The 13027-nt window shown below is 55.5% G+C and overlaps 1 protein-coding gene across 1 annotated transcript in view; it reads left to right on the forward strand.

Moving 5' to 3' along the window:
• FBXO42 (F-box protein 42) overlaps positions 1–13027 on the forward strand; it is a 52319-nt gene that overhangs the window by 32740 nt on the left and 6552 nt on the right. The window lies entirely within an intron of this gene.

A 13027-nucleotide genomic window follows, 5' to 3' on the forward strand; every position in this document is an offset into this window, starting at 1 on the left:
CCTGCTCCTGCTCCTGCTCCTGCTCCTGCTCCTGCTCCTCCTGCTCCTGCTCCTCCTGCTGCTGCTCCTGCTCCTGCTCCTGCTGCTGCTGCTCCTGCTCCTGCTGCTCCTGCTCCTGCTGCTGCTCCTGTGCTGCTCCTGTGCTGCTCCTGCTCCTGCTCCTCCTGCTCCTTCTGCTCCTGCTCCTGCTCCTGCTCCTGCTCCTGCTGCTCCCATTCCTGCTGCTCCTGCTCCTGCTCCTCCTGCTCCTGCTCCTGCTCCTGCTCCTGCTCCTGCTCCTGCTGCTCCTGCTCCTGCTCCTGCTGCTGCTCCTGCTGCCCTGGGCCACCCTGCCCCAGCACAGGCACCTCCCCAGGACCTCTCTCCCTCTCTCCTGCTGTTCCTGTCCCTGCAGTCACTCTGGGGAGATGGGAAAACTTCTCATCTTCCTGAGGATTTGGGGATCAAACCAGGCTCAGAGGCAGAGCTCCTCCATGAGGCTTTGATCCCCTCTGCCCTCACTGTCGGTCCTGGCTGATCTCCCTCCTGCTCCAGCCTGGAGTTTGTGCCTAAACCTCCTGGGTGGCCTTAGCAGGACGCAGTAAAACCGCTCTGCCAGCGGCTCCTCGTGGCTCAGCTCTTCCCCCAGCCCCCTGCATGCCATGCCAGGAGTGGGAGGATCAGTTTCCCTTTGTGACTGAGGGGAAGGTGCCTTTGATGGTGTTGTGTCAACAAAAGCAACAGCCCGAAGGAGGCAGGAGAGGCTCGGCAGAGACTCCTGGTGTCAGATGTGGTCCTGGTGGAGAAACCTCCCCGTAGCTCCTGGAGCAGAGAAGTTTGGCCTTGACAAAGCTGTGCAAAAACCCTGCCCCGAGCTAAAAAGCCCAGCCTTGTTTTCATCTGCCCCTTCTAGAAAACAGCAGCGAAGTTTTCAAAACAATTTTCCGAACAGTCGCTGGAGTTTCACGGTGCTGAATTCCTCAGTTGGGATCTCCCCAGCTCTGGGAGCTTTGTGGAGCTGAAGGAGATGCAGGGAAGGACTGAGTGGGCTTCCCAAGGAGGGGGGTAGTGCTGAATCCTACAGGGTCCCACAGGATCCCACGGGATCCCACAGGGTCCCACGGGATCCAGCCGTGCACAGCCACAAACCAGAGCCACACCGGCACTCGAGGAATGAATCCCACTGGGACAGGAGCAGGGCTGTGCAAGGACACGAGGGAATCTGAGGAGTAATCAGAGGTGTGGGAATAGTGGGGAGCTCCTCATGTGTGGTTTTAAACCCTCTGTGACTGCAGATTGTGCAGCTCCTTCAGTTCAGGGTCATCAGCTGTGTCCAGTCCTGGACCCCTCAGTTCAGGAAGGACCTGGAGGGGCTGGAGCGTGTCCAGGGATGGGAATGGAGCTGGGGAAGGGGCTGGAGCCCCAGGAGAGGCTGAGGGAGCTGGGCAGGGGCTGAGCCTGGAGCAAAGGAGGCTCAGGGGGCCCTTGTGGCTCTGCACAGCTCCTGCCAGGAGGGGACAGCCGGGGGGTCGGGCTGTGCTCCAGGGAACAGGGACAGGAGCAGAGGGAACGGCCTGAGGCTGGGCCAGGGGAGCTCAGGGTGGACATCAGGAGGAGTTTCCCCATGGAAAGGGGGCTCAGGCCTTGGAACTGCCCAGGGAGGTTTGGAGCCCCCATCCCTGGAGGTGTCCAAGGAAGTCCTGGAGGTGGCACTCAGTGCTCTGGGCTGGGGACAAGGAGAGCATTGGGCACAGGTTGGGCTCGATGGTCCTGGGGGCTTTTCCCACCTCAAGGATTCTGGGATTCTTTTTCCTGCTGAGCAGTAACTGAGGTGCTCTGCCCTGACCCCAAACTGCAGCTCTGTTCCCCTTGCAGTCACTTCCCTCACAGGGGATCCCTGCTTTGCTTTGGGCATTAAACCCCCCCAAAATCCTGACCTGACCAAAACTCTGTCTGCAGAGTGCCCTTGGTGTCCCCGTGGCCTCTGAGCTCCCTGTGTGACTGAGGGCGAGGCTCAGTTTTGTGAAAGGCTCAGGATCACCTTGAACCCCCCCAGCCATGTGTCCTTGTTGGCCTCCCGGGAGCCTGGGGCATCCAGGAGCTGATTCCTGGCAAGGAACAACCTCTCTAATTATGGCTGAGTGCCTGAGCTCCAAAGTGGAGCAGGTTAATGGGCTGGATGGAAATCCCTCGTGCTGTGAGCGGTCTTGGTGAGCCTGGAAGAGAGGAAAGCTTTTTCCAGCTCTTTTCCTGATCTGGGTGGTTTTCTCCTCATTGCCCTTTGAGTTTGGTGGCAGTAGGGCCCATTCCTGCCTCTGCAGAGCTGAAACATTCCGTGCTATCCTCCAAAAATCCATGGTTTTCCCACCACCACCCAAAGGCTCTTGGAGCCCTCAAACTCAGAGTGACTTGGCACCTTTGGAAGTTCAGCTTTAATCCTGTGAGTCTCCTGCCTGCATCTTCCTTATCCTGCCCCTGATTTCTTCCTTTTCACACACCCAGCTTCCTCCTGATCACACCCCTCATTTCTTCCTTATCCCACCCCTCATTTCTGCCCTTCTGGAACAGAATTTCCCAGGCTCTGTCCCGTGCCCTTTGGGGCAGATGCTGTCCCAGCACAGATTGCTTGGAATTGCTTTCTTCATTTTAAACATATTGATTGTTTTCCTCCTTTTTTGGACTCCCACTTTTACAAGGAGGTGAGTGACCACTCCTGCCAATCCTTTGACAAACAAACTCTCCAGCAGCATCCCTGGATACAGAGTTTGGACTTCATTCCTGCCCTTGCAGAGGGTGGACTGGCAGCTCTGGGTGGGAGCATGGCTGTTCCCAGCCCCTGGATCCATCTGACATTCATTTGTTCCTCTCTTTGCCTGGCTGCTTTTGCAGAAGGTCTGTAATGGAATTTGTAGTGTTCAGTATGAAATATCTCAAGGCAAGAGATGAAAAATCAACCCAAATCAAGTGAAGGGTTTTGTTGGTGTTTTTTTTCTGTGTCAGCTGCCACCTGGTTGGGAAGGTGCTCCTGGTTTCCAGGAGATTAATCCATGGTTTAGGTTTACAGCACACACCTCCCCTCCCTTTGATTTGCCAGGCTCTGTCCTCCTCCAGCTCATGCCATTGCTGGCTGTGTTTAACCTCTGCAAGGATTTTGTCGTCTGGATCCAAACCACATTCCAGTGGCATCCATCCTTGGATGGCCACCCTGCCGTGCCTGGCACGGACCAGTCCCAGGGACCATGGGTACAAAACCCACGAGCAAACTGAGCGAGTGGTGAGCTGTTTGCAGGGATTGATCCCACAGCTGCAAACTGAGTGTGCAGTGAGCTGTTTGCAGGGATTGATCCCACAGCTGCAAACTGAGCGTGTGGTGAGCTGTTTGCAGGGATTGATCCCACAGCTGCAAACTGAGCGAGTGGTGAGCTGTTTGCAGGGATTGATCCCACAGCTGCAAACTGAGTGTGCAGTGAGCTGTTTGCAGGGATTGATCCCACAGCTGCAAACTGAGCGTGTGGTGAGCTGTTTGCAGGGATTGATCCCACAGGGGCCATGCCTGAACCAGGCAGGAAAAGCCAAAAGATCCCTCCCTGTCTGGGGTCTGCTCCCTGCAAACCAAGGCCTGTGCTTGGAGAGCCCAGCAGGGTCAGTGGGATGGGGAATGGGTGAGGATCACCCGTCACCACCAGGGGAAAGCATCCCTGTGCCTCCTGCTCCCAAATCCCACATCTGAAATGTGGGATTCTCACATTCCTCCCTCTCCCCCTGACCCTACCTGGCTGCATCCTGCCCCTCCCTCCAGCTGGCAGCGCCTTATCCTTATCAATGCCGTGTTCCCACGGCTTTTCCAGCGCTCCCGGTATCCGCCAAGGTCACCGAGGCACGGGGAGGGGGCAGAGGCAGCTCAGCAATGCCACTGAGGTGTGCCTGGGCCTCCAGGAATGCGGTGCCCGAGGCAGCCGGGAATGGCTTTGAAGGAGCAATGGATTCCCGGCCCAGGGAGGTGGGAATGTGCCCAGGAGCAGGGCTGCCTCAGTCGGGGCTGGCACAGGGGTTTTACCCCGGCAGCCCAAAGCACTTCTCCTCTCCCATTCCCTGCTCTCCGTGCACCGCAGGACTTGGAAGTTCAGCCAGGTTTTATCCGAGGGCGAAACGTGGGGGAAAGCATTCCCTGCTGTGGGAAATGGGCTCCTTGGAGCAGGGCTGGGCTGCCCGGGTCAGCAGGGCAGGGAGGCAGCATCCGGCTGTGGCTCTCCCTCAGGGAATGATCCCTCAGCCCGAGGGTGCCCTCCTGCCCTGCCCTGACAGCTCAGCCTGACGTGGCCGAGTCCTGTGGGGAGGGAACAGAGGGAAAGGCTGAGCAGGCTGCAAGAGGAGCAGCTTGAAGGGAGTGGGTGGTGGAGTGAGGGTCCGGATTCCCTCTTCCCTCAGTTCCTCTGGATTCCCTCTTCCCTCAGTACAAATTTGGGGTCTCACCTTGTTCTACTTGCAGGGACACCTTCCACTATCCCAGGGTGCTTCAAGCCCTGTCCAGCCTGGCCTTGGACATTTCCAGGGTTGAGCAGGAATCCCTCCTAGTAGTAGTAGCAGGTACTACTACTGCTACTACGACTACTACTAGTACCTGGTACTCCCTCCTCCACCTTGGGAAGCCAGCACTTGGAGAACAATTTGTATGATGATTTAATGATCCCAAAGTGCAGGACTGTCATCCCTCTAACCTAGGCAGAAATTAGGCTGGATTTTCCAAGAGGGTTTTTTTCTATCAGGATTTTTTTTTCCCTTTTTCCTGACGTTTTATTTGCCAGCCCTGCAGAGAATTTAATTTCTCACTTGTCCGAATTTGGTTGGAGCCAAGGAATTTGCAAACTGTGGCTCAGACAAAGCATCTCCAATTTATTTCCTTTTCAGGAAAAAGGCTCAAAACCCCGGAGCCACACACGGGGTTGTTGACACTGGTGGTGTCTCACATCTCATGAATGTGTTGCACCTCAGAGGGAGCCGATCCCTCCTTCCCGAGGCGTGGGAGGCACCCAGGGGTGACGGTTTCCCTGGACACAAATTCCCTGATCGTTTCACACCCAATTATTTCACTTTCCTGGGTCTCTGACAGGCCTTGCCTCCCGGGCAGGTACCTCCCTGTCCCTGTGGGGTCAGCGGGATAAACCCCGCTATCCCACGGCTGCACTGTCAGCTGGGAGGGAAGGATCCTCCCGGGAAATTCGGGCAGGCTGTGCTGACATCTATCGGCAAGAGCTCCTTCCAAGGCAGCCCAGCCTTTGCCTTGAGGACTCAGTCCGCCAGGATTACGTGTGTAATCCTCGGGATTGAGCAGGCAGCATTCCCGGGGCAGTGTGATCCACACACAGCACCGTGTGCCTTCCAAGCCTCTGGGCATCCCGGTGCTCTGTATCTGATTTTAATCTTTCCCCAAAGCATCTGCTGTAAAACTCCCCGAGAATGGGGCAGGCACCTGGAACAACGGAGCCCGCGTTCGTGCTTGACTGCTGCCCAAAGGTGGATTTTAGTTCCTGCCATGAAATATTCAGGGAGTTTGGTGCTCAGGGCTGGAATTACTGGAATGAAGGAGAAGAATGCTTCCCTGGCGTGGAGGGAGCAAAGTTCAGGAACCAATGGGTTGAAAACAGGAGTGAAGGGGGAGACAGCAAGGGAAGGGAGTGCAAAGAGCTGCACTGAATTTCCTTTCCTGTGCTGGGAATTTCAGTGGGAAGATGCTGGGGTTTCAGTGAATAACTGTTGTCCTTGCAGCAAATATTGGGAACAGCAAAGCCCTGGCTCTTCCCAGGCTTTTTGCACTTCCTCCCTCTGACTGCATCCAGAAGGGCTGTGGATTCCCTGTCCCCAAAAGTGTCCAAGGCCAGGCTGGACAGGGCTTGGAGCAACCTGGTCCAGTGGAAGGTGTCCCTGCCCATGGCAGGGGGTGGAATGGGATGAGCTTTTAAGGTCCTTTCCATCCCAAATCATCCTGGGATTCTCTGGCTGTGCCTACAGGGTGCTCTTTAGAGGATAGTTGAGGTTTGGAGCCCCGTGGTAGCTGTAACCTCACCAAATTACACAGCAGCCATTTCGTGGAACACCAGTCATTTTGGGATTCTCCGAGGCTGGGGCGCCTCCCTCGTGCTGCAGGAAACGAGCCGGGAGCAAAAAGTGTGGAGCTCAGCAGGGCTGGACACAGCCCCATGTCCCACCCCAACCTCCCCCTGTCCTGCAGGAGCCCCCTCCTCGGGGCTGGGGAGCCCAATTCCCAGCTCTTCCCTTGCCTCTTGCAGGGAACATGAGCTGCAGGAGCTGCTTGCCCTTTCTGGGAGCGCTGAGCTCTTCAGTTGTACAGGGGCTGATCTGGGGAGTTGTCAGGCTGGGAAATCACCGGAGAAGTCTGCGTGGCAGCGTCACTTCAGGGGGAACAAAACCACCAGCGTGGAAGCAGGGCGAGGTGGATGCTGGGGATTCCACCCACGGAGAGAGGGAACAGAGGCTTTTGCAAGAGCAGCTCCCTGTACGGGGCCAAATCCTTTCCCAAAGGACGGCTGCCTTTCCCAAATCCGCCTTTCCCAAAGGACGGCTGCCTTTCCCAAATCCTTTCCCAAGGGACGGCTGCCTTTCCCAAATCTGCCTTTCCCAAAGGACCTCTGCCTTTCCCAAATCCTTTCCCAAAGGACCTCTGCCTTTCCCAAATCCGCCTTTCCCAAAGGACGGCTGCCTTTCCCAAATCCGCCTTTCCCAAAGGACAGCTGCCTTTCCCAAATCCGCCTTTCCCAAGGACGGTTGCTGAGGGTGACCTCACCCTTGGAGCTCCCGGCACCTCGGGGCACTGCTGCCAGGGAGAGGGGCAGAGTGTATCCCAGTAAAGCCTCTCCTGCAGTGCAGCTGCAGGAATTGCGGCAGGAATTGCGGTGATCCCATCCGGGGCTGTTGGGAGATAAGAGGCCGAGCCCGCGGCGTTCTGGCGCGGTTATCTCAGCATTGTTTGCTCAATGCTGCATGAGGACATTTTTGCCAGGCATTAGCACAGAGTGACTCAGTAAATCCAGTTGCACGGGGTTCGGAGGGCACTGCCTCTCCTTCTCCACGGCTTTATCAGAGCGGCAGCACCTCAGAGTGCCGGGGTTAAAAAAATACCCACGGGCACCTTGCAACAGCGTGGAGGTGACTGATCCTCCCCGGGGCCTCTGCCTGCACCTCCCAGGGATTGCGAGAAACCAAACTTGGCTTCCCCGCCAGGGTTTGACTGGGCTTGTACCACCGTCCTCAGTCTCAGCAGGGTGGAAATCCCACACTGGGAATTCTGTCTGCATGTCAGCATCAGGGGGTTGCTGACCTGCCCCCTAAAAATTGCAGATAAACTCAGGATATTCCCCTGCTTCCTTCCCAAGAGGTTATTTGTGTCTGCAGAGGTTTTGTCTCTCTGCTGAGGAGGCAAATCAGCAGAGATTTGTTTGGTTTTTCCTTAAGACTCCTGCAAGGCTGAATTCCTGTCTGCTTCCCAGCATGGAATTTGGGGTTTTTCTGGAAGGGAACACTAAATTGCCTGTGGTTTTGGTAAGAGAAGATGATACTTCTGTGGCTTTTAGAGGCTCTAAGGTTTAGGCAGGCCTGGTCAGAACTAGTCTAGAACGTGTTTGTAATCCCAGTGCTCTGTTTTAGACATTTTGGGATTAAAAACAGGTGAATGTCAAATGCTGGATCAGAGGCAGCTGAGCAGAGTGCTCAGTGTTGGGTTTGACTTTGGGAATGAGTGGGTGTGCAACAGGGATGTCTGCTCTTCCCATGGGAGTGCTCCTTTGGCATCTCCCAAATCCAGTGCTAGTGCTGGGATTGCTGGGATGTTCATTCTCTTCTGGCCTCTGGACTGCTGCTCACCAGCTTGTCCTCTTCCCTTTGGGAAACATGGCAGGGAATCTGCTGACTGCTGTGGAAAAATCCCTGCTGGCTTGGGAAGCAGAGGGATTTATTGTTTTTTCCTTCTCTGGTTTTGCTTCCGGTTGAAGGGGAAAGATTTGGGGATTTCACGCTGTCACACAAGTTTGGGATGGAACTCTGTGGGATGGGATGTAGTCAGGGCCATCCCTCGGCTGGGGTGGATGAGGGTTCCAGGCTGGAAACTGGGATTTGAAAATCCACGTCCAGCCTAAAAGCCAGACTGAAAACCAGCCCCTGGATGTGGCTCTGCTGCTGCCTGAGCATGGAAACACAAAACTCGTGGTGGGCAGGGTTGGATCCAGTTTGGGACAACTCAGTGCAAAACAGGCACTGTCATCCTGCCTTGGGAAGAAGTGTCCAAGGCCAGGCTGGACAGGGCTGGGAGCACTCTGGAATAGTGGAAGGTGTCCTTGCCCACGGCAGGGGGTGGAATGGGATGAGCTTTAAGGTCCCTTCCAACCCAAACCATTCCAGGATTCCTGTGAAAGGACAGCCCTGAGCCCTTCCCAGGGATGGTTTCCTGTACCTCTGGAGTGCAGATTGCAGGTGGCTTTTGAACCTGGGAGCTTGAATTCCTTTGCACCTTGAAATCCATGGGGTGCTGGAGCAGCTCCCTTTAATTTCCCAGCTTTGAGATGGGACACATGGCTTTGGTTATCCGCGTGTTCCGTGGAAACCCGATCAGCCACAATCCACCAGATCCAGCAAAAACAGCTCCTGCCTGCAGGATCCACCAGATCCAGCAAAAACAGCTCCTGGCTGCAGCTCCCATCCCATCCTTCTCCAGAATTAAAGCTCCTCAGTACTGATCCCCTTGACACAACTCTTTCCATGTGTTCCCTGCCCCCTGGGTCAGTGCAGACCTGCTCCAGCCTCTCCTGTGGAATATTCCCCACACCCCATCGATGGACCCGAGCCCATCCTTCCACCTGGGCAATCCCAGCAGATAACCACGGGGTGACCGTTGCTGTTCCCCACTCCAGCTGGTTTTTGGAGTCTCTCAGGGCTGCCCCTTCCAGAGGTAAAAGGCTGGTCTGGCACTCTGTGTTCCACGTGCCCTTCAAGCCAGGCTTTTCCTTTGTTCCCGTTAATCTCCGCGTGTGCGGCTCCGGTGGCTTTAGAGGGCTGGATAACTGGGCTTGAAAAACTGCTTATAAGGACAGATCCAACACAGATAAAACACCCAGAGCTCGTGTCGGGAGCAATCAGAGGCTGGCATTTCTTTTCCAAACATCTCTGGAAGCCAGAGATCTTTGGTTGGTTGGTTTTTTGGCTTTGCGAGCCAGGAAAATCCATCAGCTGGGAAAAAAATAGCTCAGCCCAGCTTTTAGCTCCTCATCCCAGCCGAAAGAACAGCGTCAGCTGTGCAGGGATGGAGCCTGCTGTGCTTAGGAGGAGTGAGCTGTGCTACACCCTCAGCCTGCTCCAGCCTTTATCCTCAGCAGGGATAATCTGGATGTTGGGCTGGATAGTGTTGTGGAAGGATAACCTGGATTTTGGGCTGGATGGTGTTGTGGAGGGATAACCTGGATGGTGTTATGGAGGAATAACCTGGATGTTGGGGTGGGTGGTGTTATGGAGGGATAACCTGGATGGTGTTATGGAGGGATAACCTGGATGTTGGGGTGGGTGGTGTTATGGAGGGATAACCTGGATGTTGGGCTGGATGGTGTCATGGAGGGATAACCTGGATGGTGTTATGGAGGGATAACCTGGATGGTGTCATGGAGGGATAACCTGGATGGTGTTATGGAGGGATAACCTGGATGTTGGGGTGGGTGGTGTTATGGAGGAATAACCTGGATTTTGGGCTGGATGGTGTTATGGAGGGATAACCTGGATGGTGTTATGGAGGGATAACCTGGATGTTGGGGTGGGTGGTGTTATGGAGGGATAACCTGGATGTTGGGCTGGATGGTGTCATGGAGGGATAACCTGGATGGTGTTATGGAGGGATAACCTGGATGGTGTCATGGAGGGATAACCTGGATGTTGGGGTGGGTGGTGTTATGGAGGGATAACCTGGATGTTGGGGTGGGTGGTGTCATGGAGGGATAACCTGGATGGTGTTATGGAGGGATAACCTGGATGTTGGGCTGGATGGTGTTATGGAGGGATAACCTGGATGTTGGGCTGGATGGTGTTACTGGGGTGGGGAGCTCAGGGTGGCAGCAGTTCCCCACTGTGACCGGTGGGACCCAGTGCAGTTCATCAGCCAAGTTCTGGTGGCTCCTCAGCCCGATCCATGTGCTATTCCAGAGAGGATCCCCTGTGTTCCTGGGAGTCTTTGAAGGGCCGCTCCCACCTCCCACATCCTCCAGAGGGCTGGACTTTGAGCAGGTCCTCGGTCCCTTTGATGTCCCTCAGTGCCAGGCTCCTCCACATGCCTGAGTCCTGAGCTCACGGAGCGGCCGCTGCCTTCCCCTTCCAGCAGCTCCCTTGGGATGTTCCTGCCCTTCCTGAGGACCCAGCACCCAGCAGCTCTCCCCTGCTTTAGGGATAAACAGCATTAATTCTCCAGATTCCCACACATTCCTGCTCCAGCACAAGATCCTGGAGATGCTTGTGGTGCATCTCATTTGTGGAGAGCGTCCACAGATATCCCAGTTTTGCTGTTGGAAGAGGCTTTGGGAGGCCAGCTCTTCTTTGACTTGTAAAATGCAGAGCTTTCCTGCATTGCAGAATGAAACTCAGCTCATTTACATCCGTACAATGTCCAATAACAGGCAAAGCTTCCTGAAAAACCGGGGCTGGCCTCTGCCCTGGGCTGTTTGCACGGCACTGACTCACTTGGGAATTGTCTTCTTGGCTGAGGCTGGGGTTGACCTTCAGGTTACAGCAGTGGGAGGGTGACTTTCCTCACTGCTCCATCCCAGACCTTTCTGAGCAAGGTGCCAATGTTTTTCCATCCTGGAATGACTCTAGCTGCCCCTTTTGGTTTAAAAATAACCCAATTTAACCCCAGCACCTTGTGGCATCCCTGGCGATATCACCCAGCTGGGATTCACAAGCTCTGGTACAAATGTTTTATTGTGGTGCCAGGCTTAGGAGAAAAACTTTCTGCACTGTCAGGGAATTATTTAGGCTGGAAACCTGCTGGTGTGGGTTAATGAATTGCACACATGGAACGAGCCAGGAAAACTGGAATTCAGGAACAAGGAGTAACCAAATGTGACCCTCACTGGCATCTCGTCCTCACGGAGACCTTGGTACAGCTCTGGCCACACATTACCTTGCATTAAATGCTTCTGCAGAGCTTTATTCCCATTTTTCCCTCATCTCCATGAGGCTGAGGGCAGCAGAACTCTCTGTCCCTGGGGAAGGGCTCAGGGACACCATGGCCATCTCTGCATCAGGCCAGGGGCTGCTTTCTGCTGGGCTCTTCCCTCCCAGCACCTGGAACCCATCGCAACGGAATTGCTTCCCTCAGCTGCAACATCCTAAAATAGCTGCTCCGGTTTCTTTTAAAAATAGTCTGTTCTGGGTGTCATTCCCTGCTAAAATTGTGTCTCTGAGTCCTGCTGGGACAGGGGAGGGGACAGGGGCCAGGTGGGAGCATCGGCTGGTTCAGGGAGGTGGCCACATGTGAGCCGTGCCCTTGAGCTGCCCTGCTCACAGAGCTGGGCTGGGAATGCCAGGATGAACTGCAAGGGGTGGCTGTGGAGCTTGAGCAGTGTGCTGGGGATGAACTGCAAGGGGTGGCTGTGGAGCTGAGCAGTGTGCTGGGCTGGGGATGAACTGCAAGGGGTGGCTGTGGAGCTGGAGCAGTGTACTGGGCTGGGGATGAACTGCAAGGAGTGGCTGTGGAGCTGGAGCAGTGTGCTGGGTTGGGGATGAACTGCAAGGGGTGGCTGTGGAGCTGGAGCAGTGTGCTGGGTTGGGGATGCCAGAATGAACTGCAAGGAGTGGCTGTGGAGGTGGAGCAGTGTACTGGGGATGAACTGCAAGGGGTGGCTGTGGAGCTGAGCAGTGTGCTGGGGATGAACTGCAAGGAGTGGCTGTGGAGCTGAGCACTGTGCTGGGGATGAACTGCAAGGGGTGGCTGTGGAGCTGAGCAGTGTGCTGGGCTGGGGATGAACTGCAAGGGGTGGCTGTGGAGCTGAGCAGTGTGCTGGGGATGAACTGCAAGGAGTGGCTGTGGAGCTGGAGCAGTGTACTGGGGATGAACTGCAAGGGGTGGCTGTGGAGCTGGAGCAGTGTACTGGGTTGGGGATGCCAGGATGAACTGCAAGGAGTGGCTGTGGAGGTGGAGCAGTGTGCTGGGGATGAACTGCAAGGGGTGGCTGTGGATGTGGAGCAGTGTACTGGGGATGAACTGCAAGGCGTGGCTGTGGAGCTGGAGCAGTGTGCTGGGCTGGGGATGAACTGCAAGGGGTGGCTGTGGAGCTGAGCAGTGTGCCAGGTGCTGGTGACCGCCGTGGGAAGGAGGATGCTCAGAGTCAGGCCCTGCAGAGGCTTTAGCTGTTGCTGGGAAGCAGCTCAGCCCCTCACACATCAGCAGGGTGCTGACACAGACACAGCACCTCTGGCTCCAGGGCCAGGCAGGGATTGGGCTTTTGCAGCATCTGATTTCCCAACATAAATTCAAAGGAATCGAATCCTTTGATAGTTGCTCTTGCTAACGAGTTTCTTGCACTGAGGCTGCTCCTGCTCTGAGCGGGTTAAGAACCATAAAATCCCAGAATGGTTTGGGCTGGGAGGAGCTTAAAGCTCATCTCATTGCACCCTCCTTCCATGGACAGGGACATCTTCCCCTGGACCAGGTTGCTCCAAGTCCCATCCAGCCTGGCCTTGGACACTTCCAGGGATGGGGCAGCTGCAGTTTCTCAGGGATGTGGTGGCCAGGGGCCACAGGAGCAGCAGTAAGTTGAGAGGTGAGCTCAGGAAAGCCCTTGGGATCCATGGAACCATCTGAGCACAGCAAATCCTGACAGCACCGAGCCCAAGAGGTCACCTTGTCCTTGTGCAGGTCCTGCTCAGGAGGCCCCTGGTCCCTGCAGAGCCCTTTGAACCTCAAACAGGCAGCACAAAAAGGTTTTCCACGATTTTTAGAGCAGCACTGCATCCTGCAGACTCGAGGAATGACTCCATTCACAGCCAGAGCATTCAG

Source organism: Molothrus aeneus, chromosome 21, assembly GCF_037042795.1.
Source record: "Molothrus aeneus isolate 106 chromosome 21, BPBGC_Maene_1.0, whole genome shotgun sequence".
Classification (NCBI taxonomy): Eukaryota; Metazoa; Chordata; class Aves; order Passeriformes; family Icteridae; genus Molothrus; species Molothrus aeneus.